This window comes from Vombatus ursinus, unplaced genomic scaffold (assembly GCF_900497805.2).
Source record: "Vombatus ursinus unplaced genomic scaffold, bare-nosed wombat genome assembly UNPS02014772.1, whole genome shotgun sequence".
Classification (NCBI taxonomy): domain Eukaryota; kingdom Metazoa; phylum Chordata; class Mammalia; order Diprotodontia; family Vombatidae; genus Vombatus; species Vombatus ursinus.
In genome coordinates this window covers 34,525,238-34,547,131 of record NW_020954550.1, presented here as the reverse complement: position 1 = coordinate 34,547,131, position 21,894 = coordinate 34,525,238, and positions in this window count along the sequence as shown.

Genomic DNA, 21,894 nt, shown 5'->3' with positions numbered 1-21,894 from the left:
GGAATTTTTGGGTAATAACAGTAAAAGATCAGTTTTTAGGAATTTGGTAGGGAATTTCTGAAATCCCAGGGTACTTTCCTCTGCCTAGGGCTTTTATTTGCTTTTATCTTCCTGAGTTTATTTTTAAACTGCCTTTGGAACTTTTTTTTTAATTTGGTGATAGAGAAGAATATTCGAATATGTTTTTTTTAAATGGATTATTTGACTCTGGGGCTTTGATTGACCCATCACAACAGACATGAAATAGGAACCTGGACCTCCTCCCTCTCCCCATCTGTCAGGTGGTGATGAAGTTGCCTTTTCCCCTATATTTCCACACTGCATTCTACAAAAACCTTGTCTCAGCTAACTGTCATGTTGGAAAGGATTTAATATCTTTACCCCAAAGACATTTCTTATTAACCAATAGATAATATTTAATAGGAAGAAATTAATCTGGATGGTAGGTTAGTGATGAACTATTTAGGAAAAAAGGGAGTGACTACATCATACAATGAAGAGAGATTGGACTTTTCAGTGAAGTGATCTGAGATTAAATCCTCCTTTTGTCATTTACTACCTGTGTGGCCTTAGGAAAGTTGGACTTATCTATAAGATGATAGGGTTGGTTTAGGTAGCCTCTGAGTTATGAACTTATTTCAACTATGATTTGGGGCTCAGGGTATCCTTCTCAGGATAACCCACATTTTACCCCATATGTCTATATATGGGAATACTGTTCCTGCCTCGGGGTTGCCTCTCTTATCCCCTATGCACAATGTGATTCTGAATCAAACACTTTCCCAGGGAAGAATTGATGGAATACCTGAGACAAGGCAGGGATACAAGCATTGTTATGCTCTCACATGAGTCCTGTGTGATGGATGGGCCTTCTTAACTATTCATTATTCTCCGGAAGACCTTGCTATTTTAAATGTCACATAGTTTTCAGTAAAAAGAATAGAGGGTCAAAGAGTTACATGATCTGTAATTCAATTCTAAACAGAGCAAGTGAGAAATGCTTTGGTCTCTGCTTTCAAATTGTTTTGTTAAAGGAAGACATTATACAAGGAATTGTAAAAATGCAAATATAAGCTTTGTTTTTTTTTAATTAATTTTATTTTTTCTCAGTTACATGTAAAAACAATTTTAACATTCATTTAAAAAAAACAAAAACAATCTTGAGAACTATATAAAATATTGGGTCTGGAGAAACATGGGCATACAGACTGTAGAATTTAAAACAGCATAGACTCTAATTGGCACCACTGTGTCCATGCTTGTAGCATGGAAAATACCAGGAAAGCCAAGACAGAGCTTAGGTAGTGCCTGGGGCCTGGGAAATTCACTTAGTCTCTTTCTCTAATTGAAATATCATCTATGTCTGGTTGTGGCATACTTAACCCTTGCTCTTATGGTTCATATTTCCCAGGTACTAAGAGATAAGGAGCATACATGTCTGACTCATACTGCCTGTATGATCCTGGGAGGGTCCTAAAAAATAAGAAAAGGAAAACAAATTTCTTATGATAAATATGCTTAGTCAAGTAAAATAAATCCCCTCATTAACTACATACAAGCACAATCTCATTCATCAAATTAATTTATTATTTCTTTATCAGGAAGTTTGGTAGTATATTTCATGATCTGTCCTCTAAAATCATGAATGGTCATTGTACTGATCATAGTTCTTAGAGCTTTCATAGTTTTCCTCCAAAGTATTATTGTTATTATGCAAACTGTTCTTCTAATGTGGCTTATTTCATTTTCATTAGTTTATAAAAGTCTTCAAAATTTATCATTTTGATAACATTGGTTCTATAGTATAAATCATACTTCTGGTTCTGCTCACTTCATTTTGTAACAATTTATATGAATCTTTCTATTTTTATTTTTTTGCTCTCAATAAGCAGTGTTTATTAGTACATATCATTCTTATTTTCTTTTTTAATTAAAAATTAAATATTTATGTTTTTGCAGTTACATGTGAAAACATTTTTTAACATTTTAAAAATTTTTGAGTTCTAGATTCTCATTCTCTCCCCCTTTTTCCCCTTCATTGAAAAGACAAGCAACTTGATATAGGTTCTACATGTTCAGTCATGCAAAATGTATTTCCATATTTATTCATATTGTGAAAGAAATAAACAGACCAAAAAAAACAAAAGAAAAGAAAAAGAAAGTAAAACAAAGCATGTATTAGATCTGCATTCAGACGCCGTCATTTTTTTTTCTCATTTTTCATCATAAGTCCTTCAGAATTGTCTTGGATCATTGTGTTAGTGAGAATTAGCTAAGTCATTCACATTTGACCATTTTACAATATTGCTGCTACCGTAGATAATGTTTCTCCTGGTTCTGCTTACTTCGTGTGAATCTTTCCAGGTTTTTGTGAAAGCATCCTGCTCATCAGTTCTTATAGCACAGTAGTATATCACACAATCACATCATACAACAATCACATAACACAATTTGTTCAGTCATTTCTCAATTGATGGGCATCCCTTCAATTTCCAATTCTTTGCCACCAAAAGAGCTCTATAAATATTTTTGTGCATACAGGTTCTTCTCCTTTTTCTTTGATCTCTTTGGGATACAAATCTAGTAGTGATATGGCTAGGTCAAAGTGTATGCACAGTTTTATAGCCCTTTGGGCATAGTTCCAAATTGCTCTCCAGAATAGTTGGATCAGTTCACAGTTCCATCAACAGTTCATTATGGTCTCAGTTTTCCCACACCCCCTCAATAATTGTCATTTTATTTTTATGTCATATTAGCCAATCTGATAGGTGTGAGGTGGTACCTCAGAGTTGTTTTAATTTGCATTTCTCTAATCAATACTGATTTATAACATATTTTTTCATATGCCCATTGATAGCTTGGATTTCTTCATTGGAAAACTGCCTGTTCATATCCTTTGACTATTTATCAATTAAAGAATGACTTGTATCCTTATGAATTTGATGCAATTCTCCATCCATTTGAGAAATAAGATTTTTTATCAGAGAAACTTGCCATAAATTTCCTCTCCAATTTTCTGTTTGCCTTCTAATCTTGGCTACATTGGTTTTGCTTATGCAAAATCTTTTTTAATATCAGGTAACCAAATTTAAAATTTTTACATCCTATAATGCTCTTTATTTCTTGTTTGGTCATAAATTTTTCCCTATCTCTATATCTGACAAGTAAAGTATTCCATGACCTCCTGCTTTACTTAGGAATCAACCTTTATGTCTAAATCATGTACCCATTTTGACCTTATCTTTGTATATAGTGTGAGATGTGAGTCTATACCCAAGCTGCTTCCTGGTTTTCAAAGCAATTTTTCTCAAATAGTGAGTTCTTGTCCTAAAAGCTTGGATCTTTGGTTTATCAACCATCAGATTACAATAGCCATTTTCTACTATGTATTATATAGCCAGTCTATTCTGCTGATCCATCACTCTATTTCTTAGGAAGTACCGGATTGTTTTGATGATTACCACTTTGTAATTCAGTTTGAAATCTGGTACAAATAGGCCACCTTCCTTCACGTTTTTTTTTCATTGATTCCTTGATATTCTTGACCTTTTCTTCTTTCAGATTAATTTTATCAAAATTTTTCTAGCTTTATAAAATAATTAGTTTGATATGGCATTGAATAAGTAAATTAATTTAGGTAGAGTTGTTACTTTTATCATATTGTCTCAGCCTATTCAGAGGCAATTAATATTTCTCAAATTGTTTAGATCTGACTTTATTTGTGTGAAAAGTGTTTTGTAATTGTGTTCTTACAGTTCCTGGATTTGTCTCGGCAAGTAGTCTTTCAAGTATTTTCTATTATCTACAGTTATTTTAAATGGAATTTTTCTTTCTATCTCTTCCTGCTGGCCCTTGCTGCTAATATATAAAAATGTTGATGAGTTATGTGGGTTAATTTTATTTCCTGCAACTTTGCTAAAGTTGATAACTATTTCAACTAGTTTTTAAGTTGATTCTCTAAGTATCTCATCATATCATTGGCAGAGAGTGAAAGTTTTGTTCCTTCATTGCCTATTCTCTCTAAATCCTTCAATTTTTTTCTTCTGTTATGGCTATAGCTAGAATTTCTAGTATAATATTGAATAATAGTGGTGATAATTAGAATATTTGCTTCGCCCCTTATCTTATTGGGAAGGCTTCCAGCTTATCCCCATGACAGATAATGCTTGCTGTTGGTTTTGGATAGGTGCTACTTATCATTTTAAGGAAAACCCCATTTATTCCTATACTTTCTAGTGTTTTTAATACGAATGCATGTTGTATTTTGTCAGAAGCTTTTTCTGCATCTGTTGAGATAAACATAATTTTTATTGGTTTAGTTATAGATATGGTCGATTATGCTGATAGTTTTCCTAATATTGAACCAGCCTTGCATTCCTGGTATAAATCCCATTTGATCTTAGCATATGATCTTTGTAATATAATGCCACAAGCTCCTTGCTAGTATTTTATTTAAAATTTTTGGATCTATATTTATAAAGAAAATTGGTCTATAGTTTCCTTTCTTTGTTTTTGCTCTTTCTGGTTTAGGTATCAGAACCATATTTGTTTCATAAAAGGAATTTGGTAAGACTCCTTCTTTGCCTATTTTTCCAAATAGTTTATATATATAACATGGTAATTAATTGTTCTTTAAATATTTGATAAAATTTACTTGTGAATCCATCTGGTCTAAGTCATTTTTTCTTAAAGGGCTCATTGATGCCTTGTTCAATTTCTTTTTCTAAGACAGGGTTATTTAAGTATTCTATTTTCTCTTCTGTTAATCTGGGATATATACATATATATGTATGTATGTATATATATAATATATATAAATAGCATATATGCATTTTTAAAATATTCATCCATTTTATTTAGATTGTTAGATTTATTAGTATGTAATTGGGCAAAATAGCTCCTAATAATTGCTTTAATTTCCTTTTCATTAGTGGAGAATTTGCCCTTTTCATTTTTTTTTTTTTGGATTTTGTTTTTAGGTAATTGGGGTTAAGTGACTTGCCCAGGGTCACACAGCTAGTAAGTGTCAAGTGTTTGGTTTGAGGCCAGATTTGGACTCAGGTCCTCCTGACTTCAGGGCTGGTGCTCTATCCACCTTGCCACCTAGCTGCCCCCCTTTTCATTTTCGATAATGATAACTTGATTTTCTTTTTTAAAAAATCAAAATAACCAATGGCATATCTTTGTTATTGTTTTTTTTTCATAAAATCATCTCTCAGTTTTATTTATTTCAATGGTTTTCTTACTTTCAGTTTTATTAATCTTTCTTTTGATTTTCAGGATTTCCAATTTGTTGTCTAATTAAAGATTTTTAATATGTTCCTTAGCCTTTTTTTTTGGTTGTTATTGTTTTTTTTTATTTTTAGTTGCACACCCAATTGATTCATCTGCTCTTTTTCTATCTTATTGATGTAAGCATTTAGAGATAAACATTTTCCCCTAAGTACTGTTTTGGTTGCATTCAATAAATTTTGGTGTTTTATCTCATTGTTGTCATCTTTTTAATGCAATTATTTAGTGTTTCTATGATTTGTTCCATGACCCACTCATTCTGAAGGATTAGATTATTAAGTTTCCAATTAATTTTTAATCTATTTTCATGTCCCTTTATTGAATGAAATTTTATTACATTGTGATCTGAAAAGGATTCATTAATTTTTGTGCTTTTCTACATTTGTATGTGAGGTTTTATGCCCTAATTGAAGGTTAATTTTTGTGAAGGTGCTTTGTACAGATGAAAAAAAAGTATAGTCCTTCCTATTCCCGTTCAGTTTTCTCCAGAGATTTATCACAACTAACTTTTCTAAAAGTCTATTGATCTCTTTGATTTCTTTCCTGTTTATTTTTTTTAGTTAGATTTATTTAATTCTGAGTGGGGAAAGTTGAGGTCCCTCATTATTATAGGTTTGGTGTCTATTTCCACTTATAACTCATTAAATTTTTCCTTTAAAAATTTGGATGCTCTTTTATGACTGGGTACAAGGCCTTTTAGACATATTGTAAGTGATTATCAAGGCTGGGTCAATTGAATATAAAAAATGTGGATGTTATAAAATTTGGTAATATGTGTTTAGTATTTATATTACTTCATTGTCTGTGGTACCTTTTTAGCAAAATGTAGTTTCCTTCCTTGTCTCTTTTAATTAGACCTATTTAGTTTTGCCTTGTTTTAAATCATGATTGCTACTCCTAATTTTTTTTCTTTCAGCTGAAGCATAATGGATTCTGTTCCAGCCCCTTATTTTTTCCTGTCTGTATCTAAGTATGTTTCTTATAAACAACATATTGTCAGATTCTAGTTTTTAATCCATTCTGCTATCTGATTCTGTTTTATGGGCGAGTTCATTCCATTCATAGTCATTATGTATTCCCCTCCATCCTATTTTTCCCCTGTTTATTCCTTCTCTCTCTGTGTCTCTTTCTCTGTCTCTCTTTCTTTACTCAACTGTCCGTTCTCTTCTTCCCTTCTTTTCCTACTTCCCTGTAAGATAAGAGGTTTCTATACCCATTTAAGTGTGTATATTACTATTCTATCTTTTAGCCAATTCTGATGAAAGTAAGGTTCAAGCATCTCCCACCACCTCCTATTGTCCTCTCCATTGTAAAAACTCTTTCTTTCACGCTCCTTTTATGTGAGATAATTTTCTCTATTCTACCTCCATCTTCCATGTTCTCCTAGTGAGTGCATCCCTCTTTTGCACCCCTTAATTTTATTTTTTATGTATCTCATGCCATTATGGTCAACTCACACTGATGCCCTCTGTCTATGTATACTCCTTCTAACTGCCCTAATAAAGTTCTTAGGAGTTGTAAGTATCATCTTCCCATATAAGAATGTAAATAGTTTAACTTTATTGAATCCCTTAAGATTTCTTTTTCATATTTGGCTTTTTCTTTATGCTTCTCTTGAGTCTCATATTTGGAAATCAAATTTTCTATTCAGCCCCGATCTTTTCATCAGCAATGCTTGAAAATCCTCTATTTCATTAAACATCCATTTTTTTTTCTCTTGAAGGATTATATTTAGTTTCATTGAGTACATCATTCTTGGCTGTAATCCTAATTCCTTTGCATTCTGGTGTATAATGTTACAAGCCCTTTTATTCTTTAATGTAGAGGTTGCTAAATCTTGTATTATCCTAATTTTGGCTCCATGATCTTTGAATTATTTCCTTCTGATTGCTTGCAATATTTTCTCCTTGACCTGGGAGGTCTCAGATTAGGTTGTAATGTTCCTGCGAGTTTTCCTTTTGGTATCTCTTTCAGGAAATGATCAGTAAACACTTTCAATTTCTATTTTACCCTTTGGTACTGGAATATCAGAGTAGTTTTTCTTTTTTAAATAATTTCTTGAAATAATGTCTGGCCTCTTCTTTTCATCTGACTTTCATGTAGTCTAGCTATTTTTAAATTATCTTTCCTATTTTGTTTTCCAGCCAATTGTTTTTTTCAATGAAATATTTCACATTTTCATCTTTTTTCATTCTTTTAACTTTGTTTTTTTCCCCCTGATATTTCATGGAATCATTAGCTTCCATTTGCTAAATTCTAATTTTTGAAGAACTATATTTTCTTTGGTGAGCTTTTGTATCTCTTTTCCCATTTAAACAATTCTGCTGTTTAAGGAGGTCTTCTCTTCAGTAAATTTTTGTGCCTTTTACTATTTGAAATTTTTTTTCAGTATTTTTTGTGTGCCCTTTTTACCAAGCTATTGACTCTCTTTTCATAATTTTCTTGTATCATTCTCATTTCTTTTCCCATTTTCCCCTCTACCTTTCTTATTTGATTTTTAATTTTTTGAGCTCTTTCAAGAATTCTGTTTGGGTTTGTTTCCAATTCACATTTTTTTCTCCTTTGAGGTTTTGCATGTAGCTGTTTTGATTTCATTATCTTCTGAGTTTGTTTCTTGATCTTCCCTGTCATCATAGTAACTTTTTATGATGAAGTTCTTTGTTGTTGTTGTTGTTTGCTCATTTTCTAGCCTATTTGTTGGTTTTATGTTAAAGCTGCACTCTGTTCCTGAAGTGGAGGGAGCACTGTCCCAAGTTTTAGATTTTTTGTGCTACTATTTTCAGAGTTACTTCTGGGGGTCTGTAAGTCTTTGGTTCATCCAAGGTGGTACAGTTTAAGAAGAGGTATGGTCCCTGCTCTCCTGACCTGTGCTCTGGTCTGTGAGCAATGATAAGCATTCCTCTCTGCCCTAGAAAAGTGATCAGGGCCCCTGCTCTCCTTCATAGACAAGTGCTAAAGTTCCTTATGTCTCTGGAAATGTGACTCAAACCCCTGCTATCCTGCAGCCATAAATGTTCCTTTCTGTCTTAAAACTGAGTCCAAGGCCCCATCCTCCCCTATGACTATTAGCTCTAGAGTGCTAGTGTTCCTCTTTGCCCTGGGACTGCAATCCAGAGCTGTGTATGGGCAATGCAACAAAAACCTATACCCAGTATCAGCAAAGGGTCTCCCATAATCTCCTTTTGACCAGATGTCCAACCCCCTTACCAACTGTGGTCTGAAAACTTTTAAAGCTTCTGTTGCTGGTGCAGCCATTTCTAAGATGTCTTGATTGCTTGTCGGGGCTTGGCCTGCACTACATGTGCTCTACCCTGGTGAAACAGACCTTTCCTGCTGAACTCCTATGTTACCTTGAGCTCAGAAATTATTTCAAAATGATTTTTTGTTGGTTCTGCCACTCCAGAATTTGTTTTGAGGGATTATTTTAAGGTGATTTGGAGGGAAATTTGAGAAAGTTAAAGTGAGTTCCTGCATTTGCTACACAATCTTAGATCTGCCTCCCAAATACACACTTCAAAAAGTATTAACAGCTTTCAAGTAGTGGCAGAAGAGTACCTGAGTTTGAATATCAAAGAAGCAGCTTTGGAATCCTCACAAATTAAAAAAAAAAGATTTCCAGCATTTCTGCCTCTGTGACATCAGTCATTCTGCCCCTTATTCCTTTTCTACACCCACTGCAATTCCTGTTTCTATTTGTTCAAATCCTACCCTTCTTGCAAAAGGCAGCTCAGGTCTTACCTCTTCTATAAAGCTATGAATCACTACTCCAGCCTCCATTAATATTTTCTTCTCTTAACTCTACAGCACTCATAAACCATAATACAAATTTATACTTGTATTGTTAGCTCTTCAGGGACAGTGATTGTTTCACTTTTTTTTGTAGCGGGGTATGGGGAAGAGTGGTTTCTTTGGACCTGATATATAGTAAAAGCTTAACAAATTCTTGCTGATTAATTATATGTTGGTATGCTTTGAATTGGATTGCCTCAACAGAACAAAACATTTTAATATTAATCCTCATTGTAGCCTCTTTACAAGAATATTCCCATGTAACTAGTGTGTTACTACTACTGTGTTATCCCTTCTATCTACTGTGATATTCCTTCACCTGATATTCTGTTTTTACAGTATCCATAAGTAGCCTTAATGAGAGCCTGCTGGGTCCCTATACTCTATTATTTCAATAGATCCATGATCTCATTGATGCGGGTGCTCCCTTCACTGGTGATGATTGCAACCCATGCACATCCTTATCCAGAGCTATTCTTGCCCATATTTTTTTTTTCATGAATCCTTTAAAGTGGGTCCACTGAATGTGTCAGAGATCTTCCTTTAGGTTCTGGACCATTCCTTTGGTATCAGTGTAGCACTCAGAATATCTATTTCTTATTGTGCACTGTTCTACATGATCATACCCAACATGATCCATTCTTATCAGGCATTTCCTGAATTATATCTTGTAGGCCATTTCACAATAAGCTGCATCTTACTTATACCCTGTATGCATTTCTCTATAGCAGTTTGGATGATCCACAATATTGATGCTTTATAGATTGTGTGTTCTTTGCTGTATACAATATCACCAGAAGATTATTGGTATTCCAAAAATGGGTTTTTGTAAAAGGGAGGAATAGCCTTCTGACATTACTGCTCCTAAGTTCATGGAGGGAGAGATGAGTTCTGATTGGCTGAGTGAAACTGGATCCCCACAAATTATGTACCTGCATGAGCTGAGAAGGAATTTAGTCAGATGGTTGGAGGACTTCAGAGAGAAAAGAGAGAAGGTTGTGATAATTAGAAGTGTTATGCAAATGTCCCAAATGCAAAACCTGGAAAGGATGTGCCCTTTGGCACTTAGTAAATGCTTCCTTAATGTTTACTTGTTTTTCCTCCAAGTAGAATGTAAGTTCTTTAAAGGTAGGAACTGTTTTTATTTTTACCTAACACAATGCCATGCAGAAAGCAGGCATTGAGTGAATATTAATGAATTTTATTATGCATAAGGTATAAAAGACTAATAAAAATTAAAATGTTCTCTATCCAATGAATATGTGTTTCTTAACATGGACTAAACTTTAAGACTAATAGATTATTTATTTCACCTAGAATTTCAGGACTGAAGTGTGAGAAGTGCAAAGATGAAGGTGGGGTTTCTTTTGTTTTTAGTCAGAAGGCCTTTCCAGTGTTATTGAAATTATCTCACATGGGTGTTATAAGTCTTTTGAAAGCTCATGGAGCTAGTCTTACTTGGAAATTTTACTTAGAACATGAAGATTTTTCTAAAGCACAATTCCCAAATAAGATATGGTTCTGGCAGAAACTCACATGACTTGGTACTATCCCAATTAGAAGAGTTCATTAATGACTCTCATACATGTGTCTTTTAAAAAAAATATTGCTGAAATTTGTCTTTTAAACAGAGTAATTTCTGGATGTAACTCCCCTCCTCTGCCACACATTGAATATGTTTTATGACAAAGAGGAACAACATAATAAGCCTATCTAATACAGGGTAGCAGAAGTGAAACTGTCTGCTAACCTGGTTGGGCCATCTATCACTATGGCAGGATCACACATAATCAAAATATGTAACTTGAGGGATGGGGGCCTGGAAATATTGGTTCCTACAGTTGTTGGGAAAAGTTGTGATCTTAACTTAGCATACTTTGTAGATTTCTTTTCATTCATTCATTCAAGCAATCCATGAGAATTTACTAAGCGCTTACTCTGGAACAGGTATCAGGCCAGGCATTGAGGCTATAATGTCAAAAGTGAAATTGTTCCTACCCTCAAAGATCTTAAAATTCAACCCAGGGCTATAAAGTATAAACATACAAGCATATATGCCTGTATACAGGCACAAAACACAATTTTGTGGTGAAAATGCAATAGCAGATGTGGAGTATCAGGGAAGATTTCATGTAGAAGGTAGTACATGGAATGTTGAAGAAAACTAGGAATTTTAGGAAGTGGAGATGGAGAGAGTACATTTCAGGAATGGAAAAGAGCCAATGGTATCATTAGGAAGTTTTATCTGGGATCTATTGTGTGGATAATATAATTGAAGATCTAGAATTGAAAAACTTATATTTTAGTTGTGGCTCTGTAACTTATTAGTTTTGTGACTCTGATAATCCTCTAAGCCTCAGTGTCCTCATCCATAGGACAGGGATAATAATTTTTGTTTCATTTACATCTTTCAGAGGAAAAAGTTTTTGATTTGGAGTTAAAGTATCTGTGTTTGAATTCTAGCTTTGCCCTCCTACTGTCTGCAATACCTTGACAAATCATTTAATCTTTCTGGGCCTCAGTTTCCTCATCTGTTAAAGAGAAGGTTGTCCTAAATAACTTCTTATATCCCTTTAGCTCTAAATCCATGATACTCTGTTCCTATGCTACAATACTGCTGCAAGAAATAAATGACACAATGCACATGACAATACTCTGTAACTTGAAATGCCTTAGGCAAATGTGAAGTATTATTATTATTAATCAGTGTGCTGAAAGAAATAATCAGACAAGCTTCTGGAAGATTCATGACTGAACAGTTAGCTAGATCATCAATCTTGGATTTTTTTTCTAGAAGCCATAAAGATCAGAATAAATTAACTAGACTTTTGTCATCTATAAATCACATACTAAGTCACTGACTGCTTTATTGACCAGTCCATTGGCATGTAGAGAGATGGCTATTTCCCTGCCTATGTGGGAATTTGGCAAGGAAGTCAGAGGTGGACTCCTTAAATGTTAACAATATTGTTTTTCATACTGGAAATTTAAAAAATATACTATAAACATTTGTGAAATAATATTAATATATTGTTTGTATCAATTTATTTTTCTCTCTGTAGATAAACTTCTAAAATAAAAACAAAAGCTCTTGGAGAAGAAGACAAAACATTTGACTTTATATAATATGAAGAAGAGAAAATACTGCAGTTCTGTATTCTTCCTACCCACCTAACTTTCTCACTTTCACAGGGAGTGAGAAACAACTCCTTATTCTTCTTTTAAGGAGGGAGATACCCAGCATAATAATGGTTCTTATTGAAACAAACTAACAAAAACATTAAGGAATCTAGTTGACTCTAATATGAAATAATTGCTATATAACATTCAAAACAGCTGGTGCAATCTAACAGAATTAGTAGAAGTTTAGCATCCAGGAAAAATTAAGTGTTTGTCATCTATACTCTATGTTGGTTAGGAGCCAACTCTACTTTGATGTTTAGATCTGGATGGCACATTTAATGTAAGAGTGCCCACAAAAACAGTGATCATCCATTTCAATTTAACAAAAAAATTGTAAAGTGTTTACATTGTGCAGAACTGTGCTAGGTGCTAGAGGACATACAAAGTTGAGAAAAGATATGTTCTCTGCCTTCAAGGGCCTTACAGTCAAATAGAATGAAAAGGCATAGAATTAAATGTAAAGTATATGTGAGAGCCGCAAAACCAAATGTTATGTGAAGTCTGTGGCAGACTTCACTTACTAATTAGGGAATCTTAGGTAGCTTCATGAAAGAATGACATTTTAATTGAAATGTAAAGGATAAATGGGATTTGGCATACATAGAAAGAAGGGGACATTTTATCACTGGGAGAAACATAAGCAAAAGAACAGAAGTGGAAGAATATAGGATGTGTTCAGAGTGGAAAGTAGAGAATAGGCTAGTTTGGATGGAGGGTAGAGTGCCTCTATTGTGTAACTCTGTTTCTGTTCTATTCTTCCAACTTTCATTCATTATCACAGGTTAAGTTTCCAGTGGGTTGTTGATACCTTGTATTCTAGGGGTAACCCTGTTAGCCTAAGAAGGCTTACTGGTATACTTACCACGTTACTCTAAAATTTCTTAAATCAAGCCTAAATATGATTCTTTGTATCTTCTGCCTTGTTCTGCTCTCTGGGTCCAAGAACAAATCCTTCTTGAATAAAATAAAATTCAATATGCTTGTTGACAGCTATCATGTTCCCCCTAGTCTTTTTCTTCTCAGGCTGAATATACTCTGTTCTTTCAACTAGTCTATGTATGGTTGATTTCAAAGTCTTATTGCCATTCTTATCACCTTTCTCTAGATATTCTCTAGTTTGTCAACTTCCTGTGGTGCCAAGCTCTAAAAAGATATTCCAGATAAGGTCTGACCAGAGCAGAGCCTTCCTTACTTTAAGTTCTTCTCTTAATGAAGCCTAAAATTAGATTTAGGGGCAGGCAATTAGGGTTATCCTATTAAAATTATGTTGTGTTTACAATCTCCTAAAACCCTCATATCCTACATTGGTCATACCACTACTATGCTCAAAAATCTAATGGCTCTTGATTGGCTCCTAAGCAAAATTCAAATTCACACAGAAGGTGGGATTTTAGCTCTAATTGAAGAAATCTAGGGACATCTAGAGGAGGAGATTAAGAGGGAGAGAGTTCCAGCCATGTAGGACCATCAGTAAAAATGGTAGGAGCAGAAAGATTGAATGTGTTAAGCTAAAATGGCAAGGAGGCCAGTGTCTCTGGATTGCAGAGTATGTAGGGTAGAGGGTTATTAGGGTGTAAGATAACTAGAAAGGCAGGAAGACACCAGATTATAAAAGGCTTTAAGGGGATTTTGTATTTGGTGCAGGAGGCAACAGGGAACCATTGAAATTAGTTGCATGAGAGGACATCCAGACCACATGAGCTACAAGATATAATATTAGACATTTTCTTTGATCCCCATGACTTTTCGAACCTCTCCAAACTAGAAATTATGCACCAAAGATAAAGTAACTTCAGCAACTTCCATGGTCTAAGAGACCTACAATACAGAAGAAGTTTAAAAAACAAAAACAAACCCCCCAGGAACTAATATGCACTGACCCTGGGCTCATTTAGTCCCTTCATGCTCCCCCCATAATACTGGCTATTAGGCTGCACTAGAAGATCCTAGGGCATGACAAAGGCTTACATCAAAACCCAGCCTTACACACAGACCCCATTCCTCTTTCCAATGCCTTGGAGACCCCAACTCTAGGCTGTGGAAGTTAGCTGGGGCCTCAAAATCCTGCTTAGCCACAGTCCTTCAGGGGCAAAAGCCTGCCAGGGGCTATAACCTGGAACCACAAGCACCACAAACTTCTAAACTGCTAGATCCAGGGAGAGCAGCCTCTGAACTGTGAGTGATGAGCTGGAGAACTAAGGAACACAAGGTGTGGGACTGGTCACCAGGACTGGATACCATCCATGTAGAAGGCTGTGTAATACTCGACCAAACCTGAGGGAAGCACTGCATCCACCTGGGGTCACTTTTGACTACCTAAAAGTCAAATTGGGCAAAAATGTAGGCTAGTAAACTAGGAATTCCCCAGTGTAGGGTTACACAGTAATTAAGTGTCAGAGATGGGCCTTGAATACAGTTTTCCTGACTTTGAGGCCAGCTCTGTCCATTGTGCCACACTGTTTCTCATATTCTTTTAAAATGCCTCTATAGTTGGGGGACAGAAATCTACTTAATGCCAGTGGTTTTTGGCAATGCTGGAGTCACAATTTCACAAAAGAGGCCCTGAAAGTTCATTATTCAAAAATCACACCCAGAACTTCTTCTATCCCAAGTGAATCAATCTGAAACAGTCAAATAAATCTACTTACTGTGGTGGGATGTATTAAAAACTATTTTGGAATAAGCAGTCTTCAAAAAAAAATAAATATCTTCAAATGTGTTCTCATAACATTTAACATACCAGAAGTTCTGTTAAAACTCCTCAGCTAGCAGTAGTAGCAGCAGCAGCAACAGCAGTAGCAGTAGTAGTGATAAACAGCATTTATATAGTGCCAATTCTCTACTACGAATTGTGCTAAGTGATTTAGGTATCTTATCTCAGTTGATTTTCACAACAACACTAATGAGATAGTTGCTGTTATTATCACCATTTTGCAGTTGAGGAAACTGGAGTAGTAATAAAGTGACTTGCCCAAGATCACACAGCTAGTACTTACCAGAGGCTGGTTAGGAACTCAGGTCTTCCTAACTCTAGACCCAACATTTATCCACCAGATGCCCCCCAGCTTTCTAAGAACACTTGTAAGGAACTGTGTTTCCCCATAATGGAAGATTACTTTTTCTTTAGGCTTTGTTTAGTTTTCTGAAACACAGAAAAAATATAATCCTACCCTAGGCATTGAATAAAATTACTTTTACTTCTCTATTTTGTAAAACACTCCTTCTAGGAGGTTGTCATGACTTGATAACAGCAGAGGAAGTAAGGCAAATAGATATATTCTCTTGACTTCCAAGGCAAAATAAAATGAGTCAACACACACACACACACCTCTTGTGAAATAATGCTTAAAAATGCTCTGTTATATAAACTCCAGGAGAAGGAGTGTGATGATAGGGTATTACATATATATCCCAAACACCTGGACTCTAATTCCAGATTTCCCTTTTACTATTTATGCAAATTAACACAGTTCAATAAAGTAGGTATAAAGTACCTATTTTGTGTAGAGGATTGTATTAATTCCTGCATGAATTAGATAAGGAAAAGATCATAAGAGATCCCAGACCAATCTTTGCCAGCCCCTCCCCACACACATAAATGCTTACAATCTAGTGAGGGAGGCAGGACTTATGCAAAACAACAACAACAACAACAACAAAAAACAAACCTATTGCAAAGCATAGAATGTTAGAACTTCATGAAAGGCATAAAGTTCTATTATAATTCCAAAAAAATAGATGTTTCTATCTAGCAGAGATCAAAGATGGCTGCCAGGAGAAGGTGATAATTGATGTGAGGCATGAAGGAAGGATAGTGAGGAAGAAGGTAGTCTAGGTTTAGTGAAGGTCTAAACCAGGGTTGGGGAAACTGTGGCATGGAGGCCACATGTGGCCTTCTGGGTCCTTGGCTTTGGCCTTTTGACCAAGTTCAAGCTTTATAGAATAAATCCTTTTATTAAAGGGATTTGTTCTGTGAAGTTTGGATTCAGTCAAAGGGCAGCATTTAAGGACCCAGAGGGCAACATGTGGCCTCCAGGCTGCAGGTTCCTCACCCATGGTCTAAACAAAGACCATAAATCCCCTTCCTTGATAGGGCAAGGAAGAATTTTTTTTCTCAGATTGAATTCATAGAGGACTGGTCCAACCACCCACTCAGTGTAAGAATCCCCTCCACAACAAACTACACGAGTCAATAATTTTTGGGGGGTCATACTCTTGGTGCTCACTTTGATTTGTAAGTTTTGGCAGATAAGAGTGTCATTATTGGGTAACACTGGCTATCATAATGCTAGGAATGTTATAAATTAGCCACAATTGTGGCCAGCAGGGGAACAAAACCACAAGAGAAACATCTTAAAGGTCTCTTCAATTAATCATTTTGTGACCCACATTGTCAAGAATCTTCATGGGAAACAATAATGGAGGGCCACACCAGTGTGAGTAAGGTGATTTTTTTTCTGTAATACAAAACAAATTCCTTATCTCAGGCTGTTTTTAATTTTATATTTGTTATAAAACCTATCATTAAATTCATAAGGTTAAAGTGGAGTGAATTAGTATCTGATATGGATGATTTTGATATTTCTATCAAGTTGGACAGTTCCCTGAGGGTAGTGCTGGCATTCCTGGTATTCACCACATACTTCTTCTTTACCCTTTGAGTGATCCTCAACTGGGATGAATCAGCAAACCAGTTTTTAAAAGTAACAAAGATAAAACCAATACAACAGAGAGGAAAATGCAGGCTTAGAAACATTAATATGATATATCTTAGATGCAACAATTAGTAAATGTTAGAATCAAAAGTTCTGACAAATCTTTAAACTCAAAATCTGGGTTCAACCCCCCCCAAAAAAATGTCCACCCAAAAAGCCATCTTTCAGAGATTAGTCTTCTAGGCACAATTTTTTTAATCCAGACAGTTAAATTTATTAGAGCAATTGGGACTGCATTTTTTTTTAACTCTAGCATTCTTTAATTTAATTTAATTTTCAGCTTTAAATTCTCTGCCCTCTACTTCTCCCTCTCCATTATTGAAAAAGAAAAAAAAAACCTGTTACAAACATGCATAGTCAAGCAAAACAAATTCCTTCATTAACCATGTCAAAAAATGCCTCACTATTTTGCTCTGAGTTCATCAGATCTCCTCATGCTTCATCATAAGAACTATGGAGTTGTGGTTGATCATTTTGTTGATCAGAGTTATTAAATCTTTCAAAGTTTTTTGCCTTTGTGATATTTTTTATTGTATAAATTGTTCTCCTGGTTCTGTTCACCTTAATTTTCATCAGTTCATACAAATTTTCTCAAGTTTTTCTGAAACTATCTCCTTCATCATGCCTTGCAGGACATTAGTATTCCATCACATTCACAGATCATTAGATTTCTTAGCTATTGCCCAATTGATAGGCATCTCCTTATTTTCCAATTCTTTTCTAGACTCACATTTTAGTCAAGACTGGATTCTTTTTACTTTCATCAAATTGAGTGAGCTCAATTATGTCAGCTTAGATAGGAACAATACTTCAGTCACATCTTATCTAGGATTCTTGGATGGTATGAAATCAAATTAAGCAATACCAGGAACCAATGCAATGACATTCTGTAAAACAGTGATGTGGAACTTTCAGTACTTATGGAATGTTTTTACCACAATTCTTTATATGGATCCCACATAGCATTACTTAGGGGACATTTGAAGCATTAGAGAACAGAAAATTCATTGGTATCCCCTTGAGGGATAATAACAAGGAAGAGGAGCAAAAAATACACACACGCACACACACACACACACATTTCTGACAGAAACAACACAAAACTTCAGAAAGTCTAAAAGTTCAAGAAAATTGAAAAAGAAATAAGTAATGATAATTTTAGAGGTGACTATTTTGAGCATAAGGATTAGCCAAATATCTCTCTTCTAAGCTGAACTCAAGTTCAGTGGTTCAAGATAAAATATATCCAAGAAACACATTATATAAGGTTAAAGATTCAGATGGCCTTTTGAAGTCTGTGCCAATGTAATGTGAACTTAAGTAGGTATTAATTAAGCTAGAAAAGTTTCAAGAATTGGCCTATCAATGGAAGGAAAGCACATGTGGTATTTAACAATTCTGCCAGCCTCACCAAACAATTGGCGACTAAATGATGGATGCTATGGACTGACTATTATTCATGTTACTCTCTCTTAGTATATGGAGGGCTTTTCATTAGCCCTGGTGGAGGAAGCAATCATACTGGTGAAACCAGAAACCTTTTGAAGTGTAATGGCTGTAGTAATACTGAAGCCAAGTAAAGCAGTATATATATACATATATATATATATATATACACATATATATACACATACATACACATATATATATATATTATGTTTTGTTTTATTTTTGTAACTGTTGCTGCTAAGTTGACTAGAAAAATGAAAGTTTTGTTTGTTGAAATAATGGCTCTTATTCTGTTTTAAAATTCCAAAAGCCAGACAGTGGATAGCCTTGCTTCCCATGAACTTCCTGATTACCCTGACTTTATTTGCCTGGATATTGTCCCAGAATTTTGCAGCTACTGTGAGGCCTTAAAGGTCTTCCCAAAACAAGTAGGCCAGTCAGTACTTCTCAAAGCAGTAAGCATACTTTATAGATACATTTAAATTCAAGCAAGCAAATGTCTAATGCAAGATACCTAAAGGAGGAAGGGGTAGGAGAATGGACAAAGAAAGTAGGGCTTTAGACAAAGGTTACGTCTGGATCACAGTCTTGAGAAAGACAAGATAAATATGCATCTCAGTCAAGGTAGGGACATTGCTAAAATTTGGGGACGATGTTAATAGGAGGAACCATAGCAGGAAAAGGAGGTCAATTATCTGGAAAAAAAGAGTACCCTCTGGAGCTAGTACTGATGTTACACCAGAATTTTATCATTTTTTTTTCTAATTCAGCATAGGAGAAGCTGGGTTCCATCCTCCTACCAAGGCAGAGGAAAGATACAGGTGAAGGCCACAGATTGTATTTCCTTGAGAAGGGTCAGGGTCCTCAGATATTATTGGGTTCCCACTTCTGATGGTACAGGCAAGGAGATGCCAGGGACTGACAACTATGCCTGGTTGAGTAACAACAGCAAAAACAATGATGAGTAGCATTTATATAGCACTTTACTTTTAAAATTACTTTACCTATTTAGTCCCTACAACAACCCTGTAAGGTAAGTGCTAGCATTGTCTCTCTTGTTAAAATGTAAGCTCTTTGTGAGTAGGGATTGTTTAATTTATTATATTTGTTTCTCTGGTGCCTAATACAGTGCCTGGCACATAGTGAGGGGTTACTAAATGCTTATTGATTGATTCTCACTTAACAAATAAAAAAAACAGGCTGATAGAGGTTGTGACTTCTTTAGTATCACAAAGACAGTAAGATAGTTAAAGGGGTACATACCTAGGACTTCTTAAATTCAAGTTCATTATGTTTTCAGCATAGGAGAGTCTAGTATGGATGAATCCAGAGAAGGATTCCAGAAAAGGATCAGGGTATATTTAGAGAAGATGTAGCCTACCATTGGAAAATCTATGTCTGGAAAACTAGAGATGTTTTCTAAAGTAACAAAGGAGCATTTGAAGACCATTGGGTTTGATAACTCTTGCCTCTAGACTGAAAAACAAAATTTTGAATAATGTTATACTGTGAACAAGATTTGAAACTGTGGGCCACCTTTAACTCTTCAATTTTTATTACCTCTCCCAACCAGTTGATCAACCTGTTGATTTTGGCTCTATGATATCTCTGGTATCTGTTCCCTGCCTCCCCTTTTTCTATTTCCATTGTCACTATCCTAATAAAACAGTTGCTACTACTCATCTTGAGTATTGCCATCTCTTCTCCTTAGTGTTAATGACCATTTACATTCTCTTCCTCCTTTAAATTTCTTCTTCCTACTGTTTTGAGAGTAATCATGTCATTCTTCTGCTATTGTTTTCTGTTCCTCTCCATTGTTTATCAAGAAAAGATGACATTCCTTTGCCTCCCCTTAATAAAAGGATTTGTTCTGTAAAACTTGGACTCTGTCAAAAGGCTGGATGCAAGGACCTAGATGGCCACATGTGGTCTCCAGGCTGCAGATTCCCCACTCCCGCAAAGCCAACATCATAGCTGAGAAATGGTTATTTGCTGAAGTGTTGCAGTGGGTGGAGTACTAGCCCTGGAGTCAGGAATTGCAAATTCTGCCCCAGATATTTCCTAGCTCTGTGACCCTGGGTAAGTCATTTTACTTCTGTCTGACTCAGTTTTTTAATGTATAGAATTGGGAAAATTACAACATCTGCCTCTGGGTTGCTGTGAGAATTAAATTTTGTAAAGTGAGTTGTAAAGTTTAAAAAATTATACAAATGATAGTTATTATTGCTATTTTTTTTATTTGAAGACCTCCAATGAGGAGAAACTCTCTACCTCCCAAGGCAGCCTATACCACTTTTGGTTACTGCCAATTCTTAGGATGTTTCTACCTATCAAGCCTAAATTTATTGCTTTACAACTTCTATCCATTACACTCAGATCTCCTTTTTTTTGAAGACAAATAGAACAAATTTAATTCTTCATTCCTGTGTTGCCGCCATGTTCCCCCTAAACTTTCTTTTCTCTAGGCTGAACATTCCTACTTTCTCGAATCAATCCTCATATAACATGTTATTAAGGCTCTCCATTACCCTTTCTTGAATGCTCTTTAGTTCACTGATATATTTGCTAAAACGGGAAGTTCAGAACTGACACAGCATTCAAATGTCATCCAACCAGGGCAGTGTCCAATTCTGTGATAACCTGTCTGGTTGTAGGTAACACGCTTCTCAACACAGCCTTAGACTGAATTATTATTATTATTATTATTATAAAGTTTTTAAAATTTTTTTATTTTGGACTCAAACACTAGAACTTAAATACAGAATAGAGGATTATTATTATTTTTTTGCCAATTTATGCTAAACAGTAGGGATACAAGAAACAAGTTATTAATTTACTGTTGCCCAAACTTTGTGAAAGGACCTTTCCATCTGCATCCTACCACATTACTTCTTCAATTAGAATTAATGCATTGATAATATATAAATTCCATAGCTATAGCTGAGTAATCTAAGTCTGAGTCTTCATAGAATATTAGACTTTTAATACAGAGCACAAGGGAAAGAATATTTTCTGAAACAATCCCTCTTTACTGAATATTAATTTCATTTTTGACTTAACAAGTATTACAAGCAGAAGTTATTTTTCTTTAAAACACAATAAATATTTTCATCTTTTTTTCCTGTTGGGCATGTCATTTTATCTTAGAATATTGGATAAGTGTGTTACTGGGAGAAGCAGAAATTATAAAATATCAGAATGAATGTAGACAGTCATGAAGCTACAAACTATGGAAATGTAAATTCAGTGGCAATGTTTTTTTAAAAATATCTGAAAGAGCTTGAAATAACTTGCTACTGGCCTTTTCCTGTTTGGATAATTACTTTCCACATTGATGTTTCTAATTTACTTGGAGCCTAAAGTAAATGGGGAAAAAAAAAACATCAAGAATTACATAAAGTATTGGGTCTGGAAAAACATGGGCATACAGGAAGTAGAATTTAAAATAGCATATACTCTAATTGGC